We start from the raw sequence: 14865 nt of genomic DNA, 5'->3' as shown, positions 1-14865 counted from the left end.
AGATTGAAATGTTTGGCCTGGACGTTGATTACTCAGTCCATGGGCGTACGCTATGAAGGGTTCTGGGGGTCAGTACCCCCTCCCCGAAACATTTTAGAACTTTTTTTTTAAAAAAAATAATTAATATTTTAGTACAGCCAACCATGTTAATAATCTTTTTGAAGATAAGTCAGGTTAATTATATTTTTAATAAAATACAATGGTCAAAAATAAATAACATACATGAATAAAGGCGTATATTTTTCAATAAAACATACTTCTGTGTTCATGTATTTTTTTGTTTCAATTCAAAAATTGCAATGAGGTTTGTATAGTAGATATTCAAATCTAACTTCTTTGAAATCATAGGCGCTACCTATGTAGAATTTTTGATCTTTTGTAGCTGTCGTAAGCATAATAACACTAGGAATAATGCGTGGTGCAAGAGCGCCGATCCATTGGGAATCCGTGGCGACAAAATTGAAATGGACCCCCCTAATGAGAGGAATGCTAAGTTGAAGCAGGTTCTCCTATTTCTACAGTACATAGTCATTGTTTTCTCCTTCTACTAGTGTGTATCTCCGATAGATCCCCTTCCCCAAAGTTGCACAGAAATCAGCGCCTTTGGCGTGCCAGTTGAAATTTTAACAGTTTAATCTAATTTTGGGATTTGAACTGGCCATGATTTTCTTCAAAAAGAAAAGACCATTTTAATTTCAAATCAAGTCTTATGCTGAAAAATATTTTTGTAACTCAAGTCTTACATGAACCTAAAAGGTTACGTATTCAGACTAAATTGTGATGAGAATATGATACAACTTGGAAGTAAAAAAATGTCCAACGCTGCATAAAGAACTTCCTTTTTTAACTATTAGTCTGTGGGTAAACTTGTGCTTATAACAGGGAATCAGATTACGATGCAACAAACTTTATGCCTTGTGTGCAAGTTTCTAGTGTGTTTAGTGATCTTGTGTTTAGTACTTATAGTTTAGTATTCTTGCCAGTGTCACAGGGAAAATATTAGTGCATCTTATCCGAGGAATATTATAGAAGATCAGTCTTCATACCATTTCTAGATTCTGATATATCAGAAATGAAAGAACGATTTTCAAATCACAAACATATCCTTACAGATATTCAAGCATTTATTTCAAGCCGTTTAGGAAAGAATATCTCTACCACTGAACTTACAGTTTTATTAAGATATTTTGCCTAATCCCATAACTGCATTTCTGAATTTGAACTATGGAAGTCAAAGCGGAACAACACCCCTACAGAAAGTGAGATACATCAAACAGCAATTGACGCGTTGATTTAATGCAATCAAATATTTCATCCCAATATTTGGAAAATGTTGCAAATGCTAGCTACTTTACCTCTGTCGACTGCTTGAGCTAAAAAAAAAAAAAAAAGAGAGAAAAAAAGATTTTCATCATTGAAGAGCATGAAATGCTACATGTGGAATATAATGGGACAAGACCTACTTACCAGCCTAGCTCTTCTATTATTCATCGGGAAATTCCTGTAAATCTTGAAGAAGTGGTTTCAGAGCTTGCCAAAAGAGCAGAGCTTTACGTCGTGACTTATTCATATTGTAAACTAAGGTAATCGTAATTATGAATCAGTGATGCAATATTTTTAACTTTTCCTTTTAAAAAATGTAAAGAAAAATAATTTTAATGAAGTTTACATATTTCTATTGTAATTTAGAATTATATTTATGTAAGATGTGTGACAAAAGTCAGCAGGTTATTTTATATATATAGAAATCTCTATCAAATATCTGTTTAATTTTGCTGCAGACTGTACATGTCCGGCAATATGTTGCATATTTAAAGATGATACAAGTAGAGAGTTTATGTTCTATATAAATTTACAATCGTGGCAGCTCACTACCTAAGTCATATATAATTAGGCCACTCATTGCCTAAGTAGTACCACAGGTAGTACATACTTTTTTCTCAACCCTCCCGAACAAAATTTCACCATAGCTCATCCGTGGTTAAGCGGTTAACGTACCCGCCTTTGGCGTGGGAGACCCAGGTTCGATTCCCGGCGGGAGCTCATGTGGTTCGGATTCCACGTTAATCAGTAGGTCCAGTCTCAAATAGCCTCGCTGCTGAAAATGACGTTAAACTCAAAATCAATTCAACTCAAAATTTCACCGCACGCCGCTGAGTCAGTCACTCATCTTCAGAACTTATTTATTTTATACGTAGACATATGAATATTTAGCTATTTATATTGCACTAGTCTAGTTTAACGTCAGTCGATCACGCCCTTTAGGCTAAGGAAAATTATGATTTTAGGAACCTGAGTAATAATGGAATAATTGACGAAATGAGAACGTCGGGGAAATCGGGTGTACCCCGACAAAACCCACGGACATGATTATATCCACCGCGAACTTACTTGGCTGGGTATAGAACCAGAAACCCGGTGCATCAGATATAAGCGCTCGACCACTGAGCCACGGTACCCCCAAATAGTGTAGTAGTTATTACATAGTGCTAGTGGTTAATGTTGGCAATTCAATTATTTACGTATATGGGTATTTTGCTGAAGTAGGATATTTATTTATTTTACAAACCACAACTCTTGTCCCTTATTCATGGCAGAAAATTTTAGTGTATGTGATTATTAATAATTTCTTTTATTAAAAACATAAATATTTCATTCACCCAGAATGCATTTGCTGATCTTTACGAAACCCATATCTTGTAAGGATAAACAATGTTCTTTTTTTTTTTTTTTTTTTTTTTAATGGAAAACTACGTAATTAAGAGTGGTGAAAACGCTACGGAAAGAAATGATCTCAGCTCCCTGTCTTAATGGGACCACGAAAACAAATGGAGTAGCCAGAACGAAAGTATTCTTACTGAAGGCAAAGGCAGCAGTTCTTCCAATAAGTCAAGTTGTCGGAAGTCATAATGTTTGATACCGCAAAATTAACATTAATCCCAGACGTGGTCACAGTGCCTTTAAGGGTTCATGAGATTGGAAATCCTTCTTGCAATCTTTGCCTTGCAAGTTTAATTGTCTGTGGAATACAGCAAAATCTGTTAAACTCGTCACTTGTCTAAGTTGGTCACATATTTATGGAACTTATATTTTCCCATAATATACATATAACACAACCAAACTCGTATATCAAATGAAAGAAAAAAAAAACGTTTTAATAAGCATTATCGCCTGGAAAATGCTTTCTTTCAGAGTTATAAACGGCGGAAGACATGAGAAAATGTCTTTTTTTTCTTTTTTTGTAAAATGCCACAGATTGACAACTGGGGCTTATCATAAGCGGGTCAATGAATTACACAGGAACTAGTATGAGCCCTCCTTCAGCGGCATTTCATTGAAATACATTGTGTAAGTTAGGATACCGGAAGATTGTAAAACGTGGATATTTAGACAAAGAGCAAACGAGATCCTTGTGGGATTGCTTGACCCACTGGCAATAAACCCTACGATTTTTCAGTAATACGTTGTAAAAAGTGATTTTTCCCACTTTGGGGTATTTTACAACTCTGGTAAGAGGAGCTCCTTCGTGGTTCAGCGGTTAGCATACGCGCCTTTGGCGTGGGAAAACCGGGTTCGATTCCCGGCGGGAGCTCATGTGGTTCGGATTCCACGTTAATCAGTAGGTTCACGTCTCATATACCCTTGCTGCTGAACGGGACGTTAAACTCAAAATCAACTCAACTCAACTATGGTAAGAGGTTCTTCGACCCATGTTTATTAGGCATTTATTTATTTCAATTGATATAAGGAGCCACCTCCATGAGCTAGGTGTTCTTATTTTCCGCAGCCTGAATTACTTTATAACTTGACCATCTGTCTATCGTGAAATATGGTCGCATTCAAGCAACATTGCTTTTATGCTGTTAATGTTGCATTCACCTAAATATATTGGACGCTTATGTGATCTTTATTTCTCAGTAACTAATTGAGAACATCTTCCAACTATTCTGTATTTCAGGAGGTCAGTAAGTCGAAGGTCTCAAGGACTTCCACTTTTCCATTGAAAGTAACTTCTCCAAAAATACAAGTTATTTTTCTTTTAGTTTCCCTTTTCTTTTCTTTTGCTTTATGCCTATTGTCGACAAGTGTATCAATAGATTGCTGCAGCTAAAGTTTTACATATATGTTCTATATTTCTTGACAATTTTGCACTCCATTCCCACGTCGATATTTGTAACTAATTAGCACGTTGAAATCACAGACTCGAAACATAATCTGCGGATGACAAAATACGACATATATTTCTTTCGTATGTGTTATGGTTCAGAAATGCATTTTATTGTATGTATATAAAATGTATTATGTATATAAAAATAATACGGAAATGATAATTAGTAGCCGCATAAGTCTTTATTACGATCTATAAAAAATTCTTTTAATACACTTACTTTCTGTGAGCTTGTGTCCTATTTAAGTTAGCCACTTTCCAACGGAACAGATGCTGCCCAACATAGACAAATTTTGCTGTAGATTTTTTTTGTTTATCCAGTGTTATACGACTATTAGTGACCAAGTTACATTAAAAAAACGTTGATCGTTGGCTTTAGAAGCCATAATAATAGACGTGTGAGTCAATTTGATGCTCACCGTCCCTTTGTTTGCAAGGAGAAAAGGTTTTTGAGTAAAGACCAGCCCAAAATTCCATTTTAGGAGCTCTATAATTCTCTTTAATACCCATATTTAAATTCCTAAATATATATGTGGAATAGACAGTTTGATCTTCGTTGTATCTCAATTGTAGAGAACTAAATTTCTCTCGAACTGCCATAACTTAAGATACAACAGTTTGCAAGAAAAAAAAATAAGAAACTTTCCTATCTCTATTTTCGTTGTTTTGTGTTGACCTTAATGCTTAGTTTATTTTAATATGTTGTGTGATAAACTGAAAGTTGGAATAATACTAAAATTTAATACCTTTGGCTTGGTTTTATATTGGTCGATTGAACTGAATGAAATTGAACAAACAAAGTAGGCGTGAAGGATAAAAAGATAAATGGATACACTAGTGAAGTGGTCTGATGGAATACTGTACGCTGTTTCTTTCTTACACGTTGTGTGTGTCAACTTAAATGAAACTGTAATTTAAAAAGGAACAAGTGTGAACACGTTTTATGATGGTAATACAGCAGTGTTGTACAGGGTGTCCGGAATGTGACTGACGGTTTTTACAAGTGTATAGTTTTAATGCGGTCAGAGATACAGAAAATCATACATTTTAAAGGAAAACTCAAAAAGTTTATTTGGCCTTACTTACAAATCATTCTAACTCAGTGTAACTCCACGTGATCTATATTTGTAACTTTTACAATATCTAGCCTGAACTCAATCTCTCTCCAAGTATTCTGCAACATCTGAGGTGTTACTGAAGCAATCGCATTCCTAATACAGTTCTTAAGTTTATCAAGGTTACGCACCTTTTTCCTAGAATACACAGGTCTTTCACATACCCCCCCACAGGAATTAGTCCTGGGGGAAACATCAGGAGAGCGTGTAGGCCACCTAGTTGGCCCATCACGGCCTATCTAACGGCCAGGAGATTCAGTATCAAGGTACTCTCTCACTTGTAGGTTTTAATGTGGTGGAACACCATCCAATTGGAATATCACTTGAGGTTGTAACTGGAGAACAGCAAAGAGATGTTAAAATGCGGGAAAGAGATGAAAAAGTAAGGAGGTCTATTGAGAAGTATATTGCAAGATTTCCAAGGATGGAAAGCCATTGTTGCCATGCAAAATCCACAAAACAGTATCAGCACCCGGATCTAAACACTACTAAAATGTACGACTTATATAAGAGATAACTTAACCAGGAAGATTTCATTCTCGTTCTTTCCACCTATTGGAGGGTGTTTAAGAAACAGAACTATTCATTCTATCACCCGAAAAAGGAGCAGTGTTCTTTGTACGTTATTTACCACCAAGGTAATGACGAAGTCAAGGCAAAGCTGCGAGAAAAATTTTGGTGAAAGATCATAAGCCTTATTAATTTGTTCTTTTACTATTAATTTCAAAAACATGTTTAATTAATTAATGAAATAGATAAGGCTTTTGGTTCTATCGTTTCTTAATTATTTTTATAACTTACTCATAGCAAAGATAAGTACAGCATCTTAGATGTAAATAAATTGACAAATTTACAGCTTTTCTACTTGAATTTGGCATTATTCTTATATCTCAAGAACTAGACACAAAGACATACAAGTCTTCATTACACTCACACACAAATGAAAAACGAGAATTGATTTTGTCAACCAAATCTGTACATCAGTCATCACTGTCGCAAACAATACCGCTGAATGCAGATGGGATGCCTTCATTATTTTGGCTGCTAGACCTAGCGTTGGCTCCTTCTCCTCCAAGCTTCGACGTCTTCAACAGCAGTCATCCTTCGTGTGACAAGCACCGTCTTTTCTTTCCGGTAGCCACGTACCTAATACTCGAAAAAAAAAATACAGCATAAGTAATCAGAAGCAATGCAGCATGCCCCGATCGTGATCGTGAGAAGAAAATTTGCGTGAGTGATCTTCCTGAAATGCTCGTATGTCTTTATCCCGTGCCTCCTGTGCCCCTTACGGTATTCTGTATCACAGCCGAACCATGAACACGTATTTTGTGGACACTCGCAGGCATACAGAACCAACTGTAAAGATGAACAAACAGTTTGGCTGTCTCCAGTGAAAAACTGTCAAAAGCCTTGGGATCAACAAGTCTAGAGTTGATTACAAATAGTATCACCGAAAAACGTATAATCAGTTGTTCAGAAATCCCGTTATTTGCAAAGATTGATGTGGATTCGCAAAAAGTCTCCTAGCAGTGTTCCACCATTGCTTGTTCCACTGTCTCCTGCTTTGGGTCTATCAACATTAAGCCCTACTTTTTCTCTAAACTGCTTCTGAATCTCATGTTTCCGTGAGTAATTGGTGATAACTTGGATAAATGTTTCCGTTGCATGTTTTGACACCAACACGTAGGCAGTTGCTTTGGCTTTTTGTTAACTTAGCATCGAAAAATAATTCAAGCGCCTCTTCTTTGGTGTGCGCTTTGGGTTAAATGCTCTGGTCCTTTGCGATCATAAACGCTTGTCTCATCTTACGAGCTCTAGTCAGAGTTTTTTTTTCTGTCATCTCAAGAAATACTTTTGATGCATCTTCTTGTCCTGGTGCCCGACGACTCATTTTGGTAGCAAAGGCCAGTTCCGATGTACACTCATGTCCAAAATTATTGTCGCATGTCCATAAATATATTGTTGTAATAATATAATTTGATAAGGAATTCGCCCGGTATTTCTTATAATGTTAGTATGTGTATGATCGGCAAAGACATGTGTGGGGCAAATTTCATGTCAAAAGAGCAGTAAATAAGAACAATAAAACGAAAATAAAACTTTCTTGTCCATTTAGCAACGTTTTGTTTTACTTATTCTAATTTTCGTATTTATAATTCTTTTCCTATGAAATTTACTACAAATATACATTTCCCGATTATATACATAGTACCAGTATTAAAAGTACCCTACAAAATCATTATCAAATTATATTCTTACAAGAGAACAGTTTTAGATATGCGACAATAATTTTGGACCTGAGTATACTTGCAGATGTGCGTAAGTCTTCCCGTTTTTCTCCGTTTGGTTCGGTTACTAGATTCTCTGGAATTCTTCGATGGACGACCTCCAGGATTTGATAGATGTTCCATCTCTCCCTGAACTGTAAACGTCAGTTCTCCATTAAACCATTTATGTGTCTTCAGAAAGATATCATGATTTCTGCCACTCTTACACAGTTTTTGGTACACTTGCTGCAAAACCTGGAAACAGTTATTGGAATATCTTCACTAACGTGAGCTGGGTGATCACCAATGCCCAATTGCGTCAAAATCAGGTCTCGATATGCCGTGTTTGCTCCCTCTGACAATGTCCTTTCGTTTCTCTCATTTTCTCATAGAACTGGACGTGTTTCAGCTTCATGATGAACTATAGACGTCCAGCAAGTAAAAAGTAAGAATTATTAATTTCGGTGTAATGTCACCACACACAATCACAAAGAAACATGTATTTCACGAATTCGCACATATTCGCATCTAAACTTCATAAAAAAAACAATTCATTATGGGTTATTCTTTAGGCCATTTTAACACCTCCGCTGGGGAACGCTGGGCACTATACTAAATCTTTGCAGTTTTGTGGATCTTTTGTTAACACAAATGATATTTTGTCACATTAACATATCTTGTTTGGAGAATCGTACATATGGAATATACTGCATATCTACTTTGGACAGTTGCAGTGCTTGAGAGGTATATTGGTGCCATATACAACAAATGTTTCTTGTAACCACATATTCTTAAATATGAAGCCATGGACTTGAATGTCAAATACTCTATTCGGTAACTATTTTAGAGACATGTTCACAATAGTTAACTTCCACCTTTTCAAACTCACCCATTACATGTTATTCGTGTTTATTGTTTACATATAGTAAACTTTGGATATTTCTTAACTCCTACACTAAACCAGTATCATTCTAACGAAATTTTCAAAACTTGGGCTTTGGCCAGCTTTTTGCTAGTCCTGAACCACTGTGGGACGGTATCGGTTCCTTATCTGACCCTGATCAGCATTCCAAGGACTACAAACGGGAGCTACTAGAGCTTGAATAAAAGATAGAAGAACAGTGCTCAGAAGTCATCAGCATGTGTGTACAGTAAGGCGTCAATACTTCCCATCTCAATCAAGACGATATGTCTAGACTTACCTCCCGATTTTTATAGTATATTTTACATCACTATTTGGAAAATAGGATTAAATTCACAAATAAGGCATTTTGTTTTACGGCAACGATGCATTGTTCTGTGTGCATTTATGCATTTAAATTTTTGCATAATGCATTCGGAAAATTATGAAAATAATCGTAACAAATAAACAAGTTGAAACTTATCATACATGTTTTGCTCTCTGTTTTCAGTTGAGCTTGTCGTTCAGAGTTTAACTATGTGTTCAGCATTAGTAATATACGAGTTTGCATCTAGAGGTGAACGAAAAAAAAAGCTTAAATGTACCCCTAATAGAGCACAAAAGTGAGATAGGACGCCCGCGTACTGGTGACGTGGACATATTTCAATACATCAATTCTTGATTTTATCACAATGAACCGTAACAATTAAAACTGTCAAAAATGACTATTTTACACACTATAGGGTGGGAATTAATGAATATATATACACACTTGCTTAAAATGTTCCTTTGATTCAGTTTGATTAGATTACTCAAATGTTTATATCTAAAGCCTATTTACATGAATGAAACAAATAGTTTGTTGTTGTGCGTTAGTATAATAATCTTATAGTTCGATTGAGTGTTCTGTCATCAAAATCAACCATTGATTCTATTTTTGTTTGTTTATTTGGTCTCATATCAAGAACGGTAGTTGTATATTGCTCCGGGATGGAATATGTGAAACTGGGACTTCGTTTTTGTTAGCTTTGTGTAATCCATATTTCTATAGCCAGAGTTCATTGCGGTGAGCAAGCAAATAAACCTAATGAAGAGTACTGTTTGTACAAACAATGGGTTGTAAACACAATGATCCAGTTTGTTTTCCAAGGCTGGATATGATTCTTTATTTAGCAGCGATTCATCAAATCATAGTGCATCTTCCGAATGCAGAGTACACAAGAAGGCAGGGGATAAAACAAAGAAAGGGCAAAAAATATTGCTCACTTCACATTAGAAATTAATGTATGTTAAATAAGTTAATTATACACAATTAAAGTGAGAAAGACAGAAAAGGAATACTTGAGGGCTATGGAATACGATTTTATTTCTCGCTAATAACTTAGCTTTCTTTGATACATTCGTTTGAATTTTTTTTGTACGAGAAACTTAATAGTTTATATTATATAATAAACCAATGTTCTACAAATAATATATATATATATATATATATATATATATATATATATATATATATATATATATATATATATATATATATATATATATATATATATATATATATATATATACAGTACCGGTCAAAAGTTTAAACTCACTCTTGGATTTGATAGAAATGAATAAATAGCACAAGTGTTATGTAGCAAATAACATTGAAACAGCTTTATATATATATAAAAAAGAAAACTACAATTTCACTGTAACGGATGTAACATGTACCGATTATGCGTTTTTATTGCCAATTTTTGATTCTTCGAAATATCCTCCTTCTGCCTGGATCATAGTTGCACATATTCTTGGCATTATTGCTATTAAGTTCTTTAAAATTATGAGTGGAATGTTAGTAAAGCTTGTAAAGCAAGTTTGTAAAGCTTCTCTGAGATTATATTTATTAGTACACCACACTTTTCGAACATTTTGGTCTAATTCATCCCATAACATTCCGATAGCCTTGAGGTCAGGAGATTGATTGGGCCAGTCCATGTACAGCAATAGGTTTTGCCTTTCTTTTGTTGCAATGCACTCGCGACACAATTTTGATGCATGTTTTGGATCATTATCGCGTTGGAAAACAGATCCAGGGTCCATGATCCGCTGTCCACATGGAATAGCATGAAGCTCTAAAATGCTGCCATAACGGATTTTATCCATCACTCCCTCAATTCGTACGAGATCTTTAACTGTATCGCCGGCAAAACAGTCCTAAACCATAACGGAGCCTCCCCCATGGTTTACAGTGAGTTTAACTTATTGCGTTGCTATGCATTCACCAACGAAACGGCGAACATATGACCTACGTTTATTCCCCCACAATTCCAATTTTGATTCTCCGTTAAACAACACTTTGGACCATTGTTCCAGAGACGAGTCTTTTTTCCACCTATTGGAATCGTTTCACTTTGTTTCGTTTCTTTAGTAGGGGTTTTCTTTAGCAGCTACTCGACTTTTAACCCAGATTCATGAAGCCTACGTTGCACAGTACTCATAGACACAGGTTCCTGCCTAATACAATTTAGTTCCTCGGAAATTTCTGGAGCTGTGTGAGTCCTCTGGAGCTTACTTTCAACACCGATGAACTAGTCCTCACTTTTGGACGTTACTTTAGGTCTCCCAGATTGCTTTCGGCTTTTATTTTGCGCAGTATCTCTCTGTCGTTTTAAAGTTGTTACAACAGCCGTCTGAGATACCTTAGTTTTAGACGCGATTAGTCGAGTCGAATAGCCTTAATTATGTATTGCAGCAATAAGAGCTGTGTGAATGGGTGCATTATCGTTCTGGAAGATTGCGTCATTTTCCGGGAACAACATCCGGACCATAGGATGCAAGTGGTCTCCTAAAATTGCGACATAATCGTTGGCAGTGATTCGTCCGCTAAGCGTGACCACAGGACCCAATGAAAACCATGATATGGCGGCCCACAGCATCACCGAGCCGCCGTCATGTTTCACAGTTGGGCGGAGACACTGCAGATCATAAGCTTCTTTGAGCGTTCTCCACACGTAAACACGGCCTGTGGTTGGGAATAGGGTGAAGGAAGACTCATCCGACCATATCACACGTTTCCAGTCCTCAACGGTCCAAGTTGCATGGTCGCGGCACCATTTGCGGCGTGCGAAAGCGTTATGGTCCCTGATGAGCGGTTTGGCCCGTGCAACACGACCCCGTAAGTTCATGTCATGTAATTGGCGGCGGACTGTGATTGTCGAAACAGGGTGTGGGAGGTGCTGCTTGAGTTCCTCCGTCACTTGCTCCGCAGTGGCACGACGGTTCTGCGTGACAATGCGCATTAATACCCGGTGTGACCTGTCACTCATGATTTTCTTCCGCCCACTGTTCCGCTTCCCCGATGTGGTTTCCCCGTGTGTTGTGTAGGCCGTCATCACCTTCAACATTGTCCCACGCGACACACCTAACACAGTAGCCACTGCCGGCACACTCACTCCACATAACCGTGCACCAACAATTTGCCCTCTTTGAAAATCTGAGAGGTCTCCCATTTTACACTACCTCCGTCTGCTACAGCCACTGGACACTGCTGTTCCACTGTGCCTCACGTAGTATGGAGACCGGCCTAACACACCACAACCATCGGTCCGACGCTGCGGGCGCCACGACACCACTGTCAACCCATACATCTGACGTGTTACAAACTACAGGTGTTTACATTTTCTTGATCACCATCTGTATACACACTATTAACGTGTTGATTTACCACAGTATGCGTAATGGAAGTGTCCGAAGTGTGCACCGTCTTCCTTTAGATAGTGTTCATATCGTTCACGCAGATTTTCAAACATATCCTGAAATAAAGGTTGCTGCACACTAATGCAAAAGGACATGGTTTGCTCACGTAATGCAGGCACAGTTCTTGGTGGATCTTCACAGTTGAAGACACTGTCTTTAACATTCCCGTCTTATTAAACTCTTCTCGGAATTGTTCTGCCATCTTTTCCAAACTCGGTCCATCTTTACGACCACTTCCGTATGAGCGGAAATAATGCTCAACTATGAATACTTTTTCCTCCGTTAAGAGACCCATTTCCAACAACAACTACACAACACAGCTTCCTTTTCACAACTGTGAATACGTGCAGCTGGAGCTATGCCCCGTCGACAAATGTAATCACGTGTTCGAGATGCGTGAGCTTCAATACTGTATATCTTGGCGAAAAGCGTATTATAGCCTTAAAACATCCAAATTAAAGTAGAAAGCGAAGCTTGAGAAAATGGTAAAAAGGAAAAAGAAATCATTCTATGTTCTTAATGCTATTAACAGTAACAATTATTATTATTATTATTATTATTATTATTATTATTATTATTATTATTATTATTATTATTATTATTATTATTATTTAATGTAGCTTAACATATTTAATGTATATCATGGCTATTTAGCCCGTTATGTATGGGGGATAGCGTCCTTCGGCGATCACACTATCCGAGAAAAGGAAATTAAGAAAGGATTGGAGAAAGACCTGGCCTCAACCATTATGCTAGGTACCATCCCGGCAATCACCTGGCGTGAATGAGGACGATCTAGGAAAATCTCAATCAAGATGTCTGCCCTGAAAGAGCTGTTACACGTTTTCGACCGAGTTTCCCACCGGGAATCGAACCCGGGACCGCTCGTGCCAAAGGTGTGAGTATTAGCGACTAGGCCACGCGGTGCCAGCGGCTAAGCCAAATGAGACGGTGATGATGAGAAATGAATGTAATGGTGGTATGAATAGAGTGGGAAGAAACGAGAGAACCCCGAGAAAACCCACGCGCACGGTGCCCACAAAGTCCACTAGGGCTGTTATTGAGCCAGGGACCCCACTAGTGAACGCTCTACCACTGAGCCACCGTGACCCACAACCCCACAATCATGTAATGTTTTAATAATATACGCACTCATGAGAAAGCAAATATACAATTGATTTTTGTCAATGCTATTGACACAGAGGTCACTACTACTGTTGTAAAATTTCCGTATATTTTGAACCTCTGATAAAGAAAGAAAAAACGTTTTCTTATTCTACTTTTTTAGAAAAAATGGCGAAAATTAAGGATTCATTTGTATGATTTATCTCAATATACACTGCTTTAATGCACTTTAAAATTAAAAAAAAAAAGCCTTCTTCAAACATGACAATAATGATGGACGCAGTGTTACTTGCCAATAATAATTGAATTGAGTGATGAAAGAATGATATTGATTCAACTTTCGGAACTATAAGCGTAAAACCACTGACTCACTGTTTCGCTCATCACTACATCTCCAAAAGTATTAGGAGTAAAATATTGAATTTTGTATAAATAATATCTTTGTACTCTAAGTTGAAAGAAAATCCGAGAATTGCGAGATTCGACTTCTAAGTGGAAGAAAAGGGAACTTGAATGTTTTTTCTTACCGTTCTCTAGATGTGTTAGAAAAAAAAAATAAAAAATAGGATTTTGCATGTTGCAGCCTCTTAACGGGACAAAAGGAGGACTTGAGAGCTAAGTTGTTCTTCAGATCTCCGGAACTATTAGGTGTAGAACTTTTAAGCTTTATATGAAGCTCTTAGAAGATAAAAGTACTATGCAACAAATTGAATACGCCAGGAAAATTCACTTTGTCCATTAACACACCAGCTTCATCGTCTCAAAATCTGCACTCAGATAATAACTCAATATATAATTTTTAGGGTGTCTAAAGGGGGAATGAGGAAATTTTCTATGTTATTTAAATGTACTTTTTTTTTTTACTTATAATCTCATATTTTATGTACTTAGATTTCGAGTAAAAACTTGCAATTTGGTATATTTGTACGTTTTCGTTAACTTTACCCAAGTAATTCAATGAAAACAAAAACTTCCAGATTTAGAGTGGTTTTACGTGGAACTGGAAAAAAAATCTTTCGAATGTTATTTTATATGGAACGTCTTCTACACCCCAAAATGTTTAGGCACTACCGGCATTATAAGAGTGCTGAAATTTGGCATGGCTATAGCCTTCCGGTACCAATCTGTAGGAAAATTGCCAAAAGTGAATGTTCTTAGTTTTGAAGAGGTATAAAGGAAGATGAAGAAATTCCCATGTTATTTAAATGGGCGTTTTCTTGGGATACAGCTATCTTATCTTTTAGATAGTTGAAATAGGAAAAGAAACTTGAAGTTTGGTAGTGTTTTATGTATAAGAAATGCGATGCTGTAGGCGGAGCAAATGCGGGACATTGGGGTCAAATTCCCCAGTTGGCTGAATTCAGGAAGTATTAAAAGCAAATGCACGAAATTCACTCTTGATGAAAAGGCTGATACATAAGAGATGCGAGGCCGTAGGCCGAGCAAACACGGAGGTCTGGGGTCGAAATCCCCACCTAGCCAAAGGTTAGTATATATATTCACTTTCTTTAATCAGTCGTTTTCTTTAGTCTAATTGGTTTAATA

The sequence above is a fragment of the Thermobia domestica genome, chromosome 6 (genome assembly GCF_964235325.1).
Source record: "Thermobia domestica chromosome 6, izTheDome1.hap1.1, whole genome shotgun sequence".
Lineage (NCBI taxonomy): Eukaryota > Metazoa > Arthropoda > Insecta > Zygentoma > Lepismatidae > Thermobia > Thermobia domestica.
The sequence above is the reverse complement of the archived record's forward strand: the minus strand, read 5'-3'. Positions refer to the sequence as shown.